At 47.7% G+C, this 18,099-nt stretch overlaps 1 pseudogene; it reads left to right on the top strand.

The window, feature by feature from the left end:
* Positions 1-18,099, top strand: part of LOC106608451 (exocyst complex component 6B-like) — a 100,377-nt pseudogene that overhangs the window by 35,796 nt on the left and 46,482 nt on the right.

Here is an 18,099-nt window from a genome sequence, read left to right as displayed (position 1 = left end):
CTGCACATGCGGACAAAGATCGTACTTTTTGGAGAACTGCTTGGCCATAATGACCATCGTTATGTTTGGAGGAAAAGGGGGAGCCTTGCAAGCCAAAGAACACCATCCCAACCGTGAAGCACGGGGGTGGCAGCATCATGTTTTGGGGGTGCTTTGCTGCAGGAGGGACTGGTGCATTTCACAAAATAGATGGCTTCATGAGGAAGGAAAATTATGTGGATATATTGAAGCAACATCTGAAGACATCAGTCAGGAAGTTATACCTTGGTCACAAATGGGTCTTCCAAATGGACAATGACCCCAAGCATACTTCCAAAGTTGTGGCAAAATGACATAAGGACAACAAAGTCAAGGTATTGGAGTGGCTATCACAAAGCCCTGACCTCAATCCTATAGAAAATTTGTGGGCAGAACTGAAAAAAGCGTGTACGAGCAAGGAGGCCTACAAACCTGACTCAGTTACACCAGCTCTGTCAGGAGGAATGGGCCAAAATTCACCCAACTTATTGTGTAAAGCTTGTGGAAGGCAACCCGAAACATTTGACCCAAGTTAAACAATTTAAAGGCAATGCTACCAAATACCAATTGAGTGTATGTAAACTTCTGACCCACTGGGAATGTGATGAAAGAAATAAACACTTAAATAAATAATTCACTCTACTATTATTCTGACATTTCACTGTCTTAAATTAAAGTGATTATCCTAACTGACCTAAAACAGGGAATTTTTACTAGAATTAAATGTCAGGAATTGTGAAAAACTGAGTTTAAATGTATTTGGCTAAGGTGTATGTAAACTTCCGACTTCAGCTGTAACTAGGCAAGTAAGTTAATATCAAATTCTTACTTACAATGATGGCCTCCCCCTGCCAAACCCTCCCCTAACCCGGACGACGCTGGTCCAATTGTGAGACGCCCTATGGGACTCCCGATTGTGGCCGGTTCTGATACAGCCTTGGGATCAAACCAGGGTCTGTAGTGACGCCTCTAGCACTGAGCTGCAGTGCCATGGACCGCTGCTCCACTTGGGAGCGCAGCGGTCCTCTCCCGTTACTCCCAGATTAATGGTTGCTCTCTCTCCCATAGGGTAGCTTCATAGAACACGCTAGACAGCCGGTAAGTACAGTAGACCTTAACCCCGTAACCATGACCACAGAGCATGAGACTTATGCAGCACGATCGCCTGGTTTGGTAGAAACGTTTGACTGTTTCGGTATGGACTGACTCCCTGGTGTGGCTTTGACGGATTGCTGATTGACAGTAAATTAGGTTCCTTTTGCATCAGAAACCTTGGGACTGGTTCCCTAGGCCCATCTGTGCATCCGTGTCCTTTGACATTCTGACTTTTTTTTTAATGCATTTTGGCAGTGTCAGTTACGAGAGTATTTGGCCACACACACAACTTCTGGCATGTGGTAAACTTTCTCATGAAGCTGATCCTAGAAACACTGACGTTATTTACCAAGACACAGAAATAAAGAATAAATAAAAGTCTGTTTTTGTATCAATAAACCCCGTTCTCCGATTCCCTCTGACCCCGTTCTCCGATTCCCTCTGACCCCGTTCTCCGATTCCCGCTGACCCCGTTCTCCGATTCCCTCTCGACCCCGTTCTCCGATTCCCTCTCGACCCCGTTCTCCGATTCCCTCTCGACCCCGTTCTCCGATTCCCTCTCGACCCCGTTCTCCGATTCCCTCTCGACCCCGTTCTCCGATTCCCTCTGACCCCGTTCTCCGATTCCCTCTGACCGCGTTCTCCGATTCCCTCTCGACCGCGTTCTCCGATTCCCTCTCGACCCCGTTTCTCCGATTCCCTCTCGACCCCGTTTCTCCGATTCCCTCTCGACCCTGTTCCCCGTTCTCGACTCCGTTCTCCGAGTCCTTCTAGACCCCGTTCTCCCCAACATCTGAATGTTGTTAGTAAGTTTGAGAACACATGCAAAGAGTGTGTGGCTCGTTGAATTTCACTTACAGTATGTCCGGTTAGTCAGTGAGCTGCTCTGTAATAGTCACTGGTATGTGTGGGTTTGTGTACTTTTGTAATGTGTGTGTGTGTCACTTCCTAAAATCATCCCTATTCTGCTTTGTTAAAGTTATTTTCCATGTTGTGGGTGTTATTTGATGTTATGGCAACCAGTTTTGGCCTTGAGGGTTATATTGCATAAACATGCTTGCTCAGGTCACAGGGTTTCCGTGTCACCACCTCTTCTAGAGGACTTTGGTTTGTTCTAAGTATCCTAGCAACAGCACAGACCTTACTGGGTCACCTCTAAGTATCCTAGCAACAGCACAGACCTTACTGGGTCACCTCTAAGTATCCTAGCAACAGCACAGACCTTACTGGGTCACCTCTACGTATCCTAGCAACAGCACAGACCTAACTGGGTCACCTCTAAGTATACTAGCTCAAAACAATGTCGTTTTTACACATCTGAAACCTGCTAAAGTCTTAATGACACGGTTATGCAACCTCACTCCTTCTCTCTCCCTGTCTCCATCCCTCACTCCTTCTCTCTCCCTGTCTCCATCCCTCACTCCTTCTCTCTCCCTGTCTTCATCCCTCACTCCTTCTCTCTCCCTGTCTTCATCCCTCCCTCACTCCTTCTCTCTCCCTGTCTTCATCCCTCCCTCACTCCTTCTCTCTCCCTGTCTCCATCCCTCCCTCACTCCTTCTCTCTCCCTGTCTCCATCCCTCCCTCACTCCTTCTCTCTCCCTACCTCCATCCATCCATCCCTCACTCCTTCTCTCTCCCTGTCTCCACCCCCTCTCACTCCTTCTCTCTCCCTATCTCCCTCCCTCCCTCACTCCTTCTCTATCCCTGTCTACATCCCTCCATCACTCCTTCTCTCTCCCTGTCTCCATCCCTCACCCCTTCTCTCTCCCCTGTCTCCATCCCTCACTCCTTCTCTCTCCCTATCTCCATCCCTCACTCCTTCTCTCTCCTTATCTCCATCCATCCCTCACTCCTTCTCTCTCCCTATCTCCATCCATCCCTCACTCCTTCTCTCTCCCTGTCTCCATCCCTCCCTCACTCCTTCTCGCTCCCTGTCTCCATCCCTCCCTCACTCCTTCTCTCTCCCTGTCTCCATCCCTCCCTCACTCCTTCCATCTTGTTAATGAAAGTGTCTTATCATAGCTCCCCCTCACCCCTCCCCAGTCTAATAGTTACCAGTCATTCATCTGTCTTGAACCTTAAAACAAACCCAGTACTGTTAACCAGAATCAGACACACACTTCCGTGTGTGTGCGTAGTCCAGATGCCCAGTCCCCCTTCCGCTCACCCTAACACACTTCCACCTATGTGTGTTCAGGATATGTAAATAGAATTAGGCCCATTTCACACTCAGTCTCTCCCCATGGTGATTGACCCCAGGGTTATTTTTGAGTACGTTCTGTGTGTGTGTGTGTGTGTGTGTGTGTGTGTGTGTGTGTGTGTGTGTGGGGGGGGGGGGGGGGTGGATTGAGCAACATAATTATATGGAAGGATATCTGGCCAATCTGAGGGGTATTTGTGACCGACCAGCTCGATTCAGTCTTATGTAACAAAATTTGAAATTGTATTTTTCTTACATTGGATAAAAGTAGAGACTCAGAGCTAGAAAATGGTATATCAAACACCACAGTTGAGGAACAATGGGAAAGTAATTCTGCTTTGAAAGTTGATAAACTTGTAACCTCACTTTTGAGAAAATGGCCCTAGAATGTTTTGGTACCTACTGGAGAACTCTTCTTTTTCTCCACCCATTCAGCATCGTTCACACCCTCTTAACCTGTTATGGCTAGGGGGCAGTATTTTCACGGCTGGATAAAAAACGTACCCGATTTAATCTGGTTACTACTCCTGCCCAGTAACGATAATATGCATATAATTATTGGCTTTGGATAGAAAACACTCCAAAGTTTCTAAAACTGTTTGAATGGTGTCTGTGAGTATAACAGAACTCAAATGGCAGGTCAAAACCTGAGAGATTCCTTTACAGGAAGTGGCCTGTCTGACCATTTCTTGAACTTCTTTGCCATCTCTATCTTTTACAAAGGATCTCTGCTCTAACGTGACACTTCCTACGTCTTCCATGGGCGCTCAGAGCCCGGGAAAAACCTGAATGTCGTCATCCCAGCCCCAGGCTGAAACACATTATCGCCTTTGTCAAGTGGCCGATCAAGGGACTGTGGGCTTAGGCGCGTGCCCTGGCCGCCCCCGTCTTTGTGATTTTTCCTCTGTTTGCCGAAAAGGAGATTCCCGGTCGGAATATTATCGCTTTTTTACGAGATAAATTGCATAAAAATTGATTTTAAACAGCGGTTGACATGCTTCGAAGTACGGTAATGGAATATTTAGATTTTTTTTGTCACGAACTGCGCCATGCGCGTGACCCTGATTTACCATTTCGGATAGTGTCTGGGACGCACGAACAAAACGCCGCTATTCGGATATAACGATGGATTATTTTGAACCAAACCAACATTTGTTATTGAAGTAGCAGTCCTGGGAGTGCATTCTGATGAAGACAACAAAAGGTAATCAAACTTTTATAATAGTAAATCTGATTTTGGTGAAGGCTAAACTTGCCGGGTGTCTAAATAGCTAGCCCGTGATGGCTGGGCTATGTACTTAGAATATTGCAAAATGTGCTTTCACCAAAAAGCTATTTTAAAATCGGACATATCGAGTGCATAGAGGAGTTCTGTATCTATAATTCTTAAAATAATTGTTGTGCTTTTTGTGAACGTTTATCGTGAGTAATTTAGTAAATTGTTAGCAAATTCCACGGAAGTTTGCGGGGGGTATGCTAGTTCTGAACGTCACATGCTAATGTAAAAAGCTGTTTTTTGATATAAATATGAACTTGATTGAACAAAACATGCATGTATTGTATAACATAATGTCCTAGGTGTGTCATCTGATGAAGATCATCAAAGGTTAGTGCTGCATTTAGCTGTCTTCTGGGTTTTTGTGACATTATATGCTAGCTTGAAAAATGGGTGTCTGATTATTTCTGGCTTGGTACTCTGCTGACATAATCTAATGTTTTGCTTTCGCTGTAAAGCCTTTTTGAAATCGGACAGTGTGGTTAGATAAAGGAGAGTCTTGTCTTTAAAATGCTGTGAAATAGTCATATGTTTGAAAAATTGAAGTTTTTGTATTTTTGAGGAATTTGTAATTCGCGCCACGCCTATCATTGGATATTGGAGCAGGTGTTCCGCTAGCGGAACGTCTAGTTGTAAGATTAAGCTTTAGCCCCACCCATCTCTTTAAGGATTCGCATGTGAGGCCATATACTAAACAGCCAAAGGTTTCTAGACTAAAGGCTGGTTTATACTAACGGTGTGTTCGTACATTTAATCTGGAGTGCCAGAGTGCGCTCTGGGAGTTCGTAACCTCAGAGCATTGTCAGATTGTAGGCCTTCTTGGTCAAATTGCTGCAAAGACACCACTACTAAAGGACACTAATAATAATAAGATACTTGCTTGGGCCAAGAAACACGAGCAATCGACATTAGACCGAGGGAAATCTGTCCTTTGGTCTGGTGAGTCCAAATGTAAGGTTTTTGGGTCCAACCGCTGTGTCTTTGTGAGACGCAGAGTAGGTGAACGGATGATCTCTGCATGTGTGGTTCCCACCGTGAAGCATGGAGGAGGAGGTGTGAATGTGTGGGGGTGCTTTTCTGGTGACAGTGTGATTTATTTAGAATCCAAGGCAAACTTAACCAGCATGGCTACCACAGCATTCTGCAGCGATACACCATCCCTTCTGGTTTGTGCAATGGACTAGTCTCGACCCCCGCAGTGGACTAGTCTCGACCCCCGCAGTGGACTAGTCTCGACCCCCGCAGTGGACTAGTCTCGACCCCCGCAGTGGACTAGTCTCGACCCCCGCAGTGGACTAGTCTCGGCCACCGCAGTGGACTAGTCTCGACCCCCGCAGTGACTAGTCTTGGCCCCCGCAGTGGACTAGTCTCGGCCCCCGCAGTGGACTAGTCTCGGGCTCTGAGTGGACTAGTCTCGGCCCCCGCAGTGGACTAGTCTCGGCCCCCGCAGTGGACTAGTCTCGGCCCCCGCAGTGGACTAGTCTCGACCCCCGCAGTGGACTAGTCTCGTCCCCCGCAATGACCATTATTCCTCCTCCACCAAACGTTACAGATGGAACTATGCATTGGGGCAGGTAGCGTTCTCCTGGCATCCGCCAAACCCAGATTAGTCCGTCAGACTGCCAGATGGTGTTGCGCGATTCATCACTCCAGAGAACACGTTTCCACTGCTCCAGAGTCCAATGGTACTTAGCTTTACCCCACTCCATCCGACACTTGGCATTGAACATGGTGATCTTAGGCTTGTGTGCTGCTGCTCGGCCATGGAAACCCATTTCATGAAGCTCCCGTAAAACAGTTTTCGTGCTGATGTTGCTTCCAGAGGCAGTTCGGAACTCAGTAGTGAGTATTGCAACCGAAGACAGACAATTTTTACGTGCTACGTGCTTCCACACTCGCCTGCCCAGTTGTGTGAGCTTTTCTGGTCTACCACTTCGCGGCTGAGCCGTTGTTGCTATTAGACGTTTCCACTTCACAATAACAGCACTTACAGTTGACCGAGGGCAGCTCTAGCAGGGCAGAATCTTTAGGAATTGACTAGTTGGAAAGGTGGCATAATATGATGGTCCACATTGAAAATCACTGAGCTCTTCAGTAAGGCTTTTCTACTGCCAATGTTTTCCTATGGAGATTGCATTGCGGTATGCTCGATTTTATTCACCTGTCAGCAACGAGTATGGCTGAAATAGCCAAATCCACTAATTTGAAGGGGTGCTACTACTCGACCCCCCCCAAAAAAACGTAACTTCATAGTCATTGTATCATTTCAAATCCAAAGTGATGGAGTGCAAAGCCAAAACAACACAGTTTGTCCCCAATACTTTTGGATCTCACCGTGTCTTCATCGTTTAGAGAACCTACGTTGTCGACTTTTCCCTTTTTGACTCCAAGCGTTTTGTGACCATTACAATTCACCTTGACTATATTATTATCATTATTATTATCGTTATATATTATCCGAATGGATCTTTAGATCATCAGGATGTAGTCTGTAAACGTTTGATTTTTTAATTATTATTATTTTTAATTATTATTATTATTATTATTATTATTAATCTTTAATTTTTTTTAAATTGTTTTGACAAGGAAAATTAACTTTGATTTAGATTATGTTGGTGTGTGTTTTAGGTTATGCTGGTGTGTGTTTAGGTTATTGTGAGATTATAGCAGATGTGTGTGTGTGTGTGTGTGTGTGTGTGTGTGTGTGTGTGTGTGTGTGTGTGTGTGTGTGTGTGTGTATGTGTGTGTGTGTGTCTTTTCCATTCTTAACCATAACAAAAAGTATTTATACCCAGTCCCATTGATGAATGAAGGCGATTATATATTCTGAGTCACGATGGAAACTACCGCTGTTTATTGTTTAATCACCACAGCGCTGTGTGTGTGTTGCTCCCTCTAATCATCGTTAATAGTGTGGTTAACCCACCGCTGCTCTGACTAGGCCCCTAGAAAACACACTCCCTCTACTCCCCCCTCTTTCCTTTCTTCCTTTCTTCCTCGGAAGGCGGATGGTGGTTTGAAGGCTAAGACCAGTCATCGGATGACACACACACACACACACACACACACACACACACACACACACACACACACACACACACACACACACACACACACACACCTGCTATTCTAGCGGTTAGTGTATGTTCATGCAGTTCTCTCTCTTCCTCTTCATCATCTTAACTGTACCTGAAGTGGCCCTGATTGGGGTGTGATAGCAGACTTTGTTCTGGGAGACGAGGGAGGAAGGAGAGAAAAAAGAAGGGGAAAGACGAAGGGGTGAACAGTTGGAATGGGTGGGACGTTTTTGAAGGGGTGAACCGTTTGAATGGGTGGGCCGTTTTGAAGGGGTGAACCGTTTTAATGGGTGGGCCGTTTTTGAAGGGGTGAAGTGTTTGAATGGGTGGGCCGTTGGAAGCGGTGGGCCTTTCCCAACCAGCCGGAGTTTTAACCCTGACTTCACCAGGGATTCCATCTGAACACAATGAAGCAATTGACATTGGAAGCGTTAGAGGAATACCTATGTATCGTACTGTACGTCTCTCTCTCAGCCTGTAAGCCCCTCTCTGCTACATTCATTCATTGAATCAGATGGCTCATTCATCAACAACAACAAAAAAAAATAATTGCCAACTACTTTAAATATTTTTAAATTGGCAAGATTAGAAAATTTAGGCAGAGTTGCGAAGAAAAAGCCATTTCTCGGGCTGGCTAATGAAAAGAAAAGATTAAGATGGGCAAAAGAACACAGACGCTGTTCAGAGGAACTCTGCCTAGATGGCCAGCATCCCTAAGTCGCCTCTTCACTGTTGAAGTTGAGACTGGTATTTTGCTGGTACTATTTAATGAACATGCCAGTTGAGGACTTGTGAGGCGTCTGTTTCTCAAACTAGACACTCTTAAAATACTTGTCCTCTTGCTCAGTTGTGCACCGGGGCCTCCCACTCCTTTTTCTATTCTTGTTAGAGCCAGCTTGCGCTGTTCTGTGAAGGGAGTAGTACACAGCGTTGAACGAGATCTTCAGTTTCTTTGCAATTTCTCACATGGAATAGCCTTCATTTCTCAGAACAAGAATAGACTGACGAGTTTCAGAAGAAAGTTCTTTGTTTCTGGACATTTTGAGCCTGTAATGGAACCCACAAATGCTGATGCTCCAGATACTCAACTAGTCTAAAGAAGGCTAGTATTATTGTTTCTTTAATTAGAACAACAGTTTTCAGCTGTGCTAACATAATTGCAAAAGGGTTTTCTAATGATCAATTAGCCTTTTAAAATGATAAATTTGGATTAGCTAACGCAACGTGCCATTGGAACACAGGAGTGATGGTTGCTGATAATGGGCCTCTGTACGCCTATGTAGATATTCCATTAAAATCAGCCGTTTCCAGCTACAATAGTCATTTACAACATTAACAATGTCTACACTGTATTTCTGATCAATTTGATGTTATTTTAATGGACACATTTTTTTTGAATTTCTTTCAAAAACAAGGACATTTTTAAGTGACCCCAAACTTTGAATGGTAGGGTATGTGTTTTGGCTTTCACCCCCTACTATATTGTGGATAAAGAGTTACCTGTCTAACATTCAGGAATTGCCCAGGGAAGCTGTCTAGGCCCCTTGCTTTTTTCAATCTTTACTAATGACATGCCATTGGCTTTGAGTAAAGCCAGTGTGTCTATATATGCGGATGACACAACACTTTACATGTCAGCTACTACAACGACTGAAATGACTGCAACACTTAACAAACAGCTGCAGATAGTTTCAGAATTGCTGGCAAGGAATAAGTTAGTCCTAAATATTTCTAAAACTAAAAGCATTGTATTTGGGATAAATCATTCACTAAACCCTAAACCTCAACTAAATCTTGTAATAAATAATGTGAAAATTGAGCCAGTTGAGATGACTAAACTGCTTGGGGTAACTTTGGATTGTAAACTGTCGTGGTCAAAACATACTGATACAACAGTAGCTAAGATGGGGAGAAGTCTGTCCATAATAAAGCGCTGCTCTATGTTAACAGCACTATCAACAAGGCAGGTCTTACAGGCTCTCGTTTTGTCACACATGGACTATTTGACCTAGATAGTTTGTGTGTATATATTGATATGTAGGCTACGTGTGCCTTTTTAAAAATGTATGTAGTTCTGTCCTTGAGCTGTTCTTGTCTATTGATGTTATGTATTATGTCATTCTGTATCATGTTTCATGTTTTGTGTGGACCCCAGGAAGAGTAGCTGCTGCTTTTGCAACAGCTAATGGGGATCCTAATAAAATACTGAATACCAAATATATTGTTCAGTCGTGTAGTCAGGTGCCACAAAGAAAATACAATTCCAGTTGGCTCAGAACAGGGCAGCACGGCTGGCCATTAAATGTACACAGAGAGATGACATTAATAATTTGCATGTACATCTCTAATGGCTAAAAGTGGAGGAGAGATTGACTTTATCACTACTTGTTTTTGTAAGAAGTGTTGACATGCTGAATGCACCAAGCTTTCTGTTTTTAACATCTAGTACATAGCTCAGACATTCACTCATACCCCACAAGACATGCCACCAGAGGTCTCTTCACAGTCCCCAAGTCCAGAACAGACTATGGGAGGAGCACAGTACTACATAGAGCCATGACTACATGGAACTCTATTCCACATCAGGTAACTGATGCAAGCAGTAGAATCAGATTTAAATAACAGATAACAAAAATACTTTATGGAACAGCGGGGACTGTGAAGAGAGACACACTACAAACAAGTAAATATGGATGTTGTATTGTAGATATGTGGTAGTAGAGTAGTGGTCTGAGGTAACACACTTAATGTAAATGTTTTTTTATATATATATATAACTGCCTTAATGTGGCTCAGTTGGTAGAGCATGGTGTTTGCAACGCCAGCATGGTGTGTGCAACGCCAGGGTTGTGGGTTCGATTCCCACGGGGGACCAGTACGGGGGGAAAAATTATGAAATGTATGCATTCACTACTGTAAGTCGCTCTGGATAAGAGCGTCTGCTAAATGACTAAAATGTAAATATGTAATGTTGCTGGACCCCAGGAAGAGTAGCTGCTGCCTTGGCAGGAACTAATGGGGATCCATAATAAACCCCAGGAAGAGTAGCTGCTGCCTTGGCAGGAACAATTGGGGATCCATAATAAACCCCAGGAAGAGTAGCTGCTGCCTTGGCAGGAACTAAATGGGGATCCATAATAAACCCCAGGAAGAGTAGCTGCTGCCTTGGCAGGAACTAATGGGGATCCTTAATAAACCCCAGGAAGAGTAGCTGCTGCCTTGACAGGAACTAATGGGGATCCATAATAAACCCCAGGAAGAGTAGCTGCTGCCTTGGCAGGAACTAATGATGATCCATAATAAACCCCAGGAAGAGTAGCTGCTGCCTTGGCAGGAACTAATGGGTATCCATAATAAACCCCAGGAAGAGTAGCTGCTGCCTTGGCAGGAACTAATGGGGATCCATAATAAACCCCAGGAAGAGTAGCTGCTGCCTTGGCAGGAACTAAATGGGGATCCATAATAAACCCCAGGAAGAGTAGCTGCTGCCTTGGCAGGAACTAATGGGGATCCATAATTAACCCCAGGAAGAGTAGCTGCTGCCTTGGCAGGAACTAATGGGGATCCATAATAAACCCCAGGAAGAGTAGCTGCTGCCTTGGCAGGAACAATTGGGGATCCATAATAAACCCCAGGAAGAGTAGCTGCTGCCTTGGCAGGAACTAAATGGGGATCCATAATAAACCCCAGGAAGAGTAGCTGCTGCCTTGGCAGGAACTAATGGGGATCCTTAATAAACCCCAGGAAGCGTAGCTGCTGCCTTGACAGGAACTAATGGGGATCCATAATAAACCCCAGGAAGAGTAGCTGCTGCCTTGGCAGGAACTAATGATGATCCATAATAAACCCCAGGAAGAGTAGCTGCTGCCTTGGCAGGAACTAATGGGGATCCATAATAAACCCCAGGAAGAGTAGCTGCTGCCTTGGCAGGAACTAATGGGGATCCATAATAAACCCCAGGAAGAGTAGCTGCTGCCTTGGCAGGAACTAAATGGGGATCCATAATAAACCCCAGGAAGAGTAGCTGCTGCCTTGGCAGGAACTAATGGGGATCCATAATTAACCCCAGGAAGAGTAGCTGCTGCCTTGGCAGGAACTAATGGGGATCCATAATAAACCCCAGGAAGAGTAGCTGCTGCCTTGGCAGGAACTAATGGGGATCCATAATAAACCCCAGGAAGAGTAGCTGCTGCCTTGGCAGGAACTAATGGGGATCCATAATAAACCCCAGGAAGAGTAGCTGCTGCCTTGGCAGGAACTAATGGGGATCCATAATAAACCCCAGGAAGAGTAGCTGCTGCCTTGGCAGGAACTAAATGGGGATCCACAATAAACCCCAGGAAGAGTAGCTGCTGCCTTGGCAGGAACTAATGATGATCTGTAATAAACCCCAGGAAGAGTAGCTGCTGCCTTGGCAGGAACTAATGGGGATCCATAATAAATACAAATACAGCTGACCACCTCTTTCTACAGCCTGTAAGACCTTCTCTACCTCTCTAGTCCTGCATATTAACTCTCTCTCTCTGCAGGGTAAAGTAGCCCAGACAGCCTGTAAGCATCTCTCTACCTCTCAACTCCAGCTGCTACTAGAGACAGACTTCAGACAGGTGTCTATGGGGGCCCTGCAGCAGTTCAACGCAGACGTCAAGGAGTGTGAGAGTGAGTATGCCCACAGAGATCCACTCTCATGCCCACAGAGATCCACTCTCATGCCCACAGAGATCCACTCTCATGCCCACAGAGATCCACTCTCATGCCCACAGAGATCCACTCTCATGCCCATAGAGATCCACTCTCATGCCCACAGAGATCCACTCTCATGCCCACCGAGATCCACTCTCATGCCCACGAGATCCACTCTCATGCCCATAGAGATCCACTCTCATGCCCACAGAGATCCACTCTCATGCCCATAGAGATCCACTCCATGCCCACAGAGATCCACTCTCATGCCCACAGAGATCCACTCTCATGCCCAAGAGATCCACTCTCATGCCCACAGATCCACTCTCATGCCCACAGAGATCCACTCTCATGCCCACAGAGATCCACTCTCATGCCCACAGAGATCCACTCTCATGCCCACAGAGACCCCCTCTCATGCCCACCGAGACTCCCTCCCTCTCTCCTTCCCTCCTTCCCATCCCTTCCTCCCTCCCTCACTCATTCCCATCCCTCCCTCCCTCCCTCCCTCCCTCCCTCCCTCCCTCCCTCCCTCCCTCCCTCCCTCCCTCTTTCCAACCACATCTTCTCCAGATTGAGACTATGAAGTATTTTCCCATAATTCTTAAAGCTCAATTTGAAGAGGCCTCTGTCCTGTAGTTTTCAGTTTCACCCACAGGTGGCACTATAAAACATAGTTTTACCTCATGGGCTGAATGTCCTCTCTCTCTCTCTCTCCCAGCCTCCCCTCTCCTCCTCCTATTCTTCTCACTCTGCCTTTTCAAGGCAACAGAGAGAGCTGGAGGGAGGGAGAGAGGGAGAGAGCGAGGGAGAAAGAGAGGGAGGGAGAGAGGGAGAGAGAGAGGGAGAGAGAGAGGGGTTGCTGACACATGGTCAGGGCTCTCACAGTTAGAGCCCAGTTCAGGGGGTGAGAGAGCATTAAGGGTACAGTGAGGTCTGGGATAAACTTGACATGATGCATTGTGAAAGGCGTGATGTGTGTTACCGGGTTACGGAAAGGTGAGACAGGTGGGTGAAAGAGGATTTGGCAGAAAGGTTATTTGAGGTACAGAGTCAGACTGCCTCCGCGTGGCACAAGGGGTTGAGAGAGGAAGAAGGGGTGTGCAAGAGAGAAGATACAGGTTAAAGGTCATTTAAGGGACTTGTTGCTTGGGTTAGAGGATTCCAGACAGGGGAGCGAGGAGTTTGAGCCTTTGGGAGGGCTTTGAGAGAGCCATGTTGGGTCAGGAACGGAGATGGTGTGTGTGTGTGTGTCTGGGGAGAGGATCTGAGTATTGTGGTGGGGTAGAGAACATTTGACACTGGCACACAAAACAGTGATGAGGCTGTAGCTAATCTCTTTTACCTTGACCACTCTGGGATCTATACACCATCCCATCAACCATTAATACGCCTGTCTCATCCTCTACCCAGGCCTGACCCCAACACACACACACACCCTGTTTACCGCGTCTTACCTAGAGCCAAGAAGCACATCTAAACTCAAAACGACCCTGTCCCCCCCCCCCCCTTGTCCCTCCCCCCAAAAAAACTGAACGAGCAAACTCTCACCCCTATCGCCCTCGCCTTTAGCCTCGCTCCTCCTCTCTGGCTCTCACGCCTGTTCCGGATTAACCAAGTTCAAGTTCAACCCAAATTCGACCCGACCGGCCTAAGAAAAACCAACAGTAACCGACAACTAAACTCTCACCTCTCTTTCTTAAACTAAACCCCTCTAGTCACCCATATAAGTGACCGTAGAAGAAGATGACACCAAGATTGAATCCCCACTTTCCTCCCATCTCATCAACCAAGTTCAAAATATCAAAAATGTAACCTCCACTGCAACAAAACAACAAAAACTCCAAAATCCAGGAGTGTTTGATCGAGGATCAGTTCCACGCTGTCCATGTAATCTGATTCTTTATGAGCTAAAAGGCCAAAACTGACCTTAGAACAGCAGTCCCAACTCTGAAAGGCTTTGTGAATAGGGCCCAGGAAGACCTAGACATGACTCCCTAACCGGGGACCCTCATCCTCTTCCCCTCCTCGCTACCTCCCCTCCCTCCCCTCCTCCTGTCATCCGTCTGCCAATCTCACGGTGCATGGCGAATTCCTGCCGTTCTTTCATTCCTTTCTTTTTCTTTTTCTCTCTCTCTCTTTCTGTCTCTCTCTCTCTCTCCACCCCTCTCAACCCCTCCCCCCGCCCTTCTCTCTTTTATTCATTGGTTCTGTCGTTCCCACAGGGTTTGCCAGAGCGGGGCCGGTACCCGGCTTCCAAGGAGACACGCTGCTGCTCGCCTTCTCTGACTTGAGACAAGTAGGTCTTTGTTTTTCATTATTCTATCGCCCTCCTCTCTCCCTCTCTCTCTCTCTCTCTCTCTCTCTCTCTCTCTCTCTCTCTCTCTCTCTCTCTCTCTCTCTCTCTCTCTCTCTCTCTCTCTCTCTCTGTCTCTCTCTCTCTCTCTCTCTCTCTCTCTCTGTCTCTCTCTCTCTCTCTCTCTGTCTCTCTCTCTCTCTCTCTGTCTCTCTCTCTCTCTCTCTCTCTCTCTCTCTCTCTGTCTCTCTGTCTCTCTGTCACTCTCTCTCTCTCTGTCTCTCTCTCTCTTTCTCTCTCTCTATTGCCCTCTCTCTCTCTCTTCTATTGCCCCCTCTCTCCCTCTCTTCTCTTGCTCTCCCTCTCTCTCTCTCTCTCTGTCTCTCTCTCTCTGTCTCTCTCTCTCTCTCTCTCTCGCCCTCCTCTCTCTCTCTCTCTCTCTCTCTCTCTCTCTCTCTCTGTCTCTCTCTCTCTTTCTCTCTTCTATTGCCCTCTCTCTCTCTCTTCTATTGCCCTCTCTCTCCCTCTCTTCTATTGCCCTCCCTCTCTCTCTCTCTATCTCTTCTATTGCCCTCCCTCTTTCTCTCCCTCTCTCTCTATCTCCCTCTCTCTCTTCTATTTCCCTCCATCTTTCTCTCTCACACTCTCTCTTCTATTGCCCTCCCTCTCTCTTTCCCTCTCTTCTATTGCCCTCTCTCTCTCTTCTATTGCTCTCTCTCTCTCTCTCTCTCTCTTCTATTGCCCTCCCTCTTTCTCTCTCTTCTATTGTCCTCCCTCTCTCTCTCTTCTATTGCCCTCGCTCTCTCTCTTCTATTGCCCTCCTCTCTCTCTCTCTCTCTCTCTCTCTCTCTCTCACTGTCTGTCTGTCTGTCTGTCTGTCTGTCTGTCTGTCTGTCTGTCTGTCTGTCTGTCTGTCTGTCTGTCTGTCTGTCTGTCTGTCTGTCTGTCTGTCTGTCTGTCTGTCTGTCTGTCTGTCTGTCTGTCTCCTCTATTTCCCTCCCTCCCTCTATCGCTTCTATTGCCCTCACTCTCATCTATTGCCCTCTCTCTCTTCTATTGCCCTCCACTCTCTCTCTCTTCTATTGCCCTCCTTCTCTCTCTCTCTCATCTATTGCACTCTCTCTCTTTTCTATTGCCCCTCTCTCTCTCTTCTATTGCCCTCTCTCTCTCTCCCTCTCTCTCTCTATCTCTTCTGCCCTCCCTCTTTCTCTCCCTCTCTCTCTCTCTCTCTCTCTCTCGCTCTCTCTCTCTCGCTCTCTCTCTCGCTCTCTTCTATTGCCCTCCCTCTTTCTCTCTCACACTTTCACTCTTCTATTGCCCTCCCCCTCTCTCTTCTATTGCCCTCCACTCTCTCTTTCTCTCTATTCTATTGCCCTGTCTTTCTCTCTCTCTCTTCTATTGCCCTCTCTCTCTCTCTCTCTCTCTCTCTCTCTCTCTCTCTCTCTCTCTCTCTCTCTCTCTCTCTCTCTCTCTCTCTCTCTCTCTCTCTCTCTCTCTCTCTTCTATTGTCCTCCCTCTCTCTCTCTTCTATTGCCCTCTCTCTCTCTCTCTCTCTCTCTCTTCTCTCTCTCTCTCTCTCTCTATCTCTCTCTTCTATTGCCCTCTCTCTCCCTCTTCTTTCATTACTCCCCAGGGTTGGAGGTGGGGCGTGTTTTTACCCCCTTTCATTCCTGTGGTATTTCGGGGTTTGCTCCTGTTCATCCCTCAACAAACTTGTACAACTTGACCTTTCTTGTATTCTCTGTCTCTCTCACCAACTCCATCCTTGTCTCCCTAAAACTGTTGACCTTGACCGTCCCCAGACTCAGTGTCACTGTCATTGTGTATACATGACAACATGACCTTACCAACCCCTGGTCCTTGTTGAGGGCTCTGGTTTTCCTTAACTGCAGATGGACACAGTCTTCATCACACTCTTCATCACAGTCTTCATCCCTACGCGTTGGATTAGATCAGTGTAGGAGAGTGTGGGATACTTGAATGAATAAAGATTGATGTTGTTTTTGTGTTGTATTGGAAGGAGGGGGGTGCTACTCTGGAGGAGGGGGGTGTTACTCTGGATGAGGGGGGTGTAACTCTGGAGGAGGGGGGTGTTACTCTGGAGGAGGGGGGGTGTTACTCTGGAGGAAGGGGGGTGTTACTCTGGAGGAGGGGGTGTGTTACTCTGGAGGAGGGGGGTATTACTCTGGAGGAGGGGGGTGTTACTCTGGAGGAGGGGAGGAGGGGGTGTTACTCTGGAGGAGGGGGGGTGTTACTCTGGAGGAGGGGGGGGGGGGTGTTACTCTGGAGGAGGGGGTGTTACTCTGGAGGAGGGGGGTGTTACTCTGGAGGAGGGGAGGAGGGGGGTGTTACTCTGGAGGAGGGGGGGTGTTACTCTGGAGGAGGGGGGTATTACTCTGGAGGAGGGGGGTGTTACTCTGGAGGAGGGGGTGTTACTCTGGAGGAGGGGGGGTGTTACTCTGGAGGAGGGGGGGTATTACTCTGGAGGAGGGGGGTGTTACTCTGGAGGAGGGGAGGAGGGGGGTGTTACTCTGGAGGAGGGGGGTGTTACTCTGGAGGAGGGGGGTATTACTCTGGAGGAGGTGGGTGTTACTCTGGAGGAGGGGGGTGTTACTCTGGAGGAGGGGGGGTGTTACTCTGGAGGAGGGGGGTATTACTCTGGAGGAGGGAGGTGTTACTCTGGAGGAGGGGAGGAGGGGGGTGTTACTCTGGAGGAGGTGGGTGTTACTCTGGAGGAGGGGGGTGTTACTCTGGAGGAGGGGGGTGTTACTCTGGAGGAGGGGGGGTGTTACTCTGGAGGAGGGGGGGTATTACTCTGGAGGAGGGGGGGTGTTACTCTGGAGGAGGGGGGTGTTACTCTGGAGGAGGGGGTGTTACTCTGGAGGAGGGGGGGTGTTACTCTGGAGGAGGGGGGGTGTTACTCTGGAGGAGGGGAGGAGGGGGTGTTACTCTGGAGGAGGGGGGTGTTACTCTGGAGGAGGGGAGGAGGGGGGGGTGTTACTCTGGAGGAGGGGAGGAGGGGGGTGTTACTCTGGAGGGGGGGTGTTACTCTGGAGGAGGGGGTGTTACTCTGGAGGAGGGGAGGTGTTACTCTGGAGGAGGGGAGGAGGGGGGGTGTTACTCTGGAGGAGGGGGGTGTTACTCTGGAGGAGGGAGGGGGTGTTACTCTGGAGGAGGGGGGGTGTTACTCTGGAGGAGGGGGGGTGTTACTCTGGAGGAGGGGGTGTTACTCTGGAGGAGGGGGGTGTTACTCTGGAGGAGGGGGGTGTTACTCTGGGTGGGAGGGGGTGTTACTCTGGAGGAGGGGGGGTGTTACTCTGGAGGAGGGGGGTGTTACTCTGGAGGAGGGGGGGTGTTACTCTGGAGGAGGGGGGTGTTACTCTGGAGGAGGGGGGGTGTTACTCTGGAGGAGGGGGGGTGTTACTCTGGAGGAGGGGGTGTTACTCTGGAGGA

This window comes from Salmo salar, chromosome ssa07 (genome assembly GCF_905237065.1).
Source record: "Salmo salar chromosome ssa07, Ssal_v3.1, whole genome shotgun sequence".
Classification (NCBI taxonomy): domain Eukaryota; kingdom Metazoa; phylum Chordata; class Actinopteri; order Salmoniformes; family Salmonidae; genus Salmo; species Salmo salar.
The sequence above is the reverse complement of the archived record's forward strand: the minus strand, read 5'-3'. Positions and strand labels throughout refer to the sequence as shown.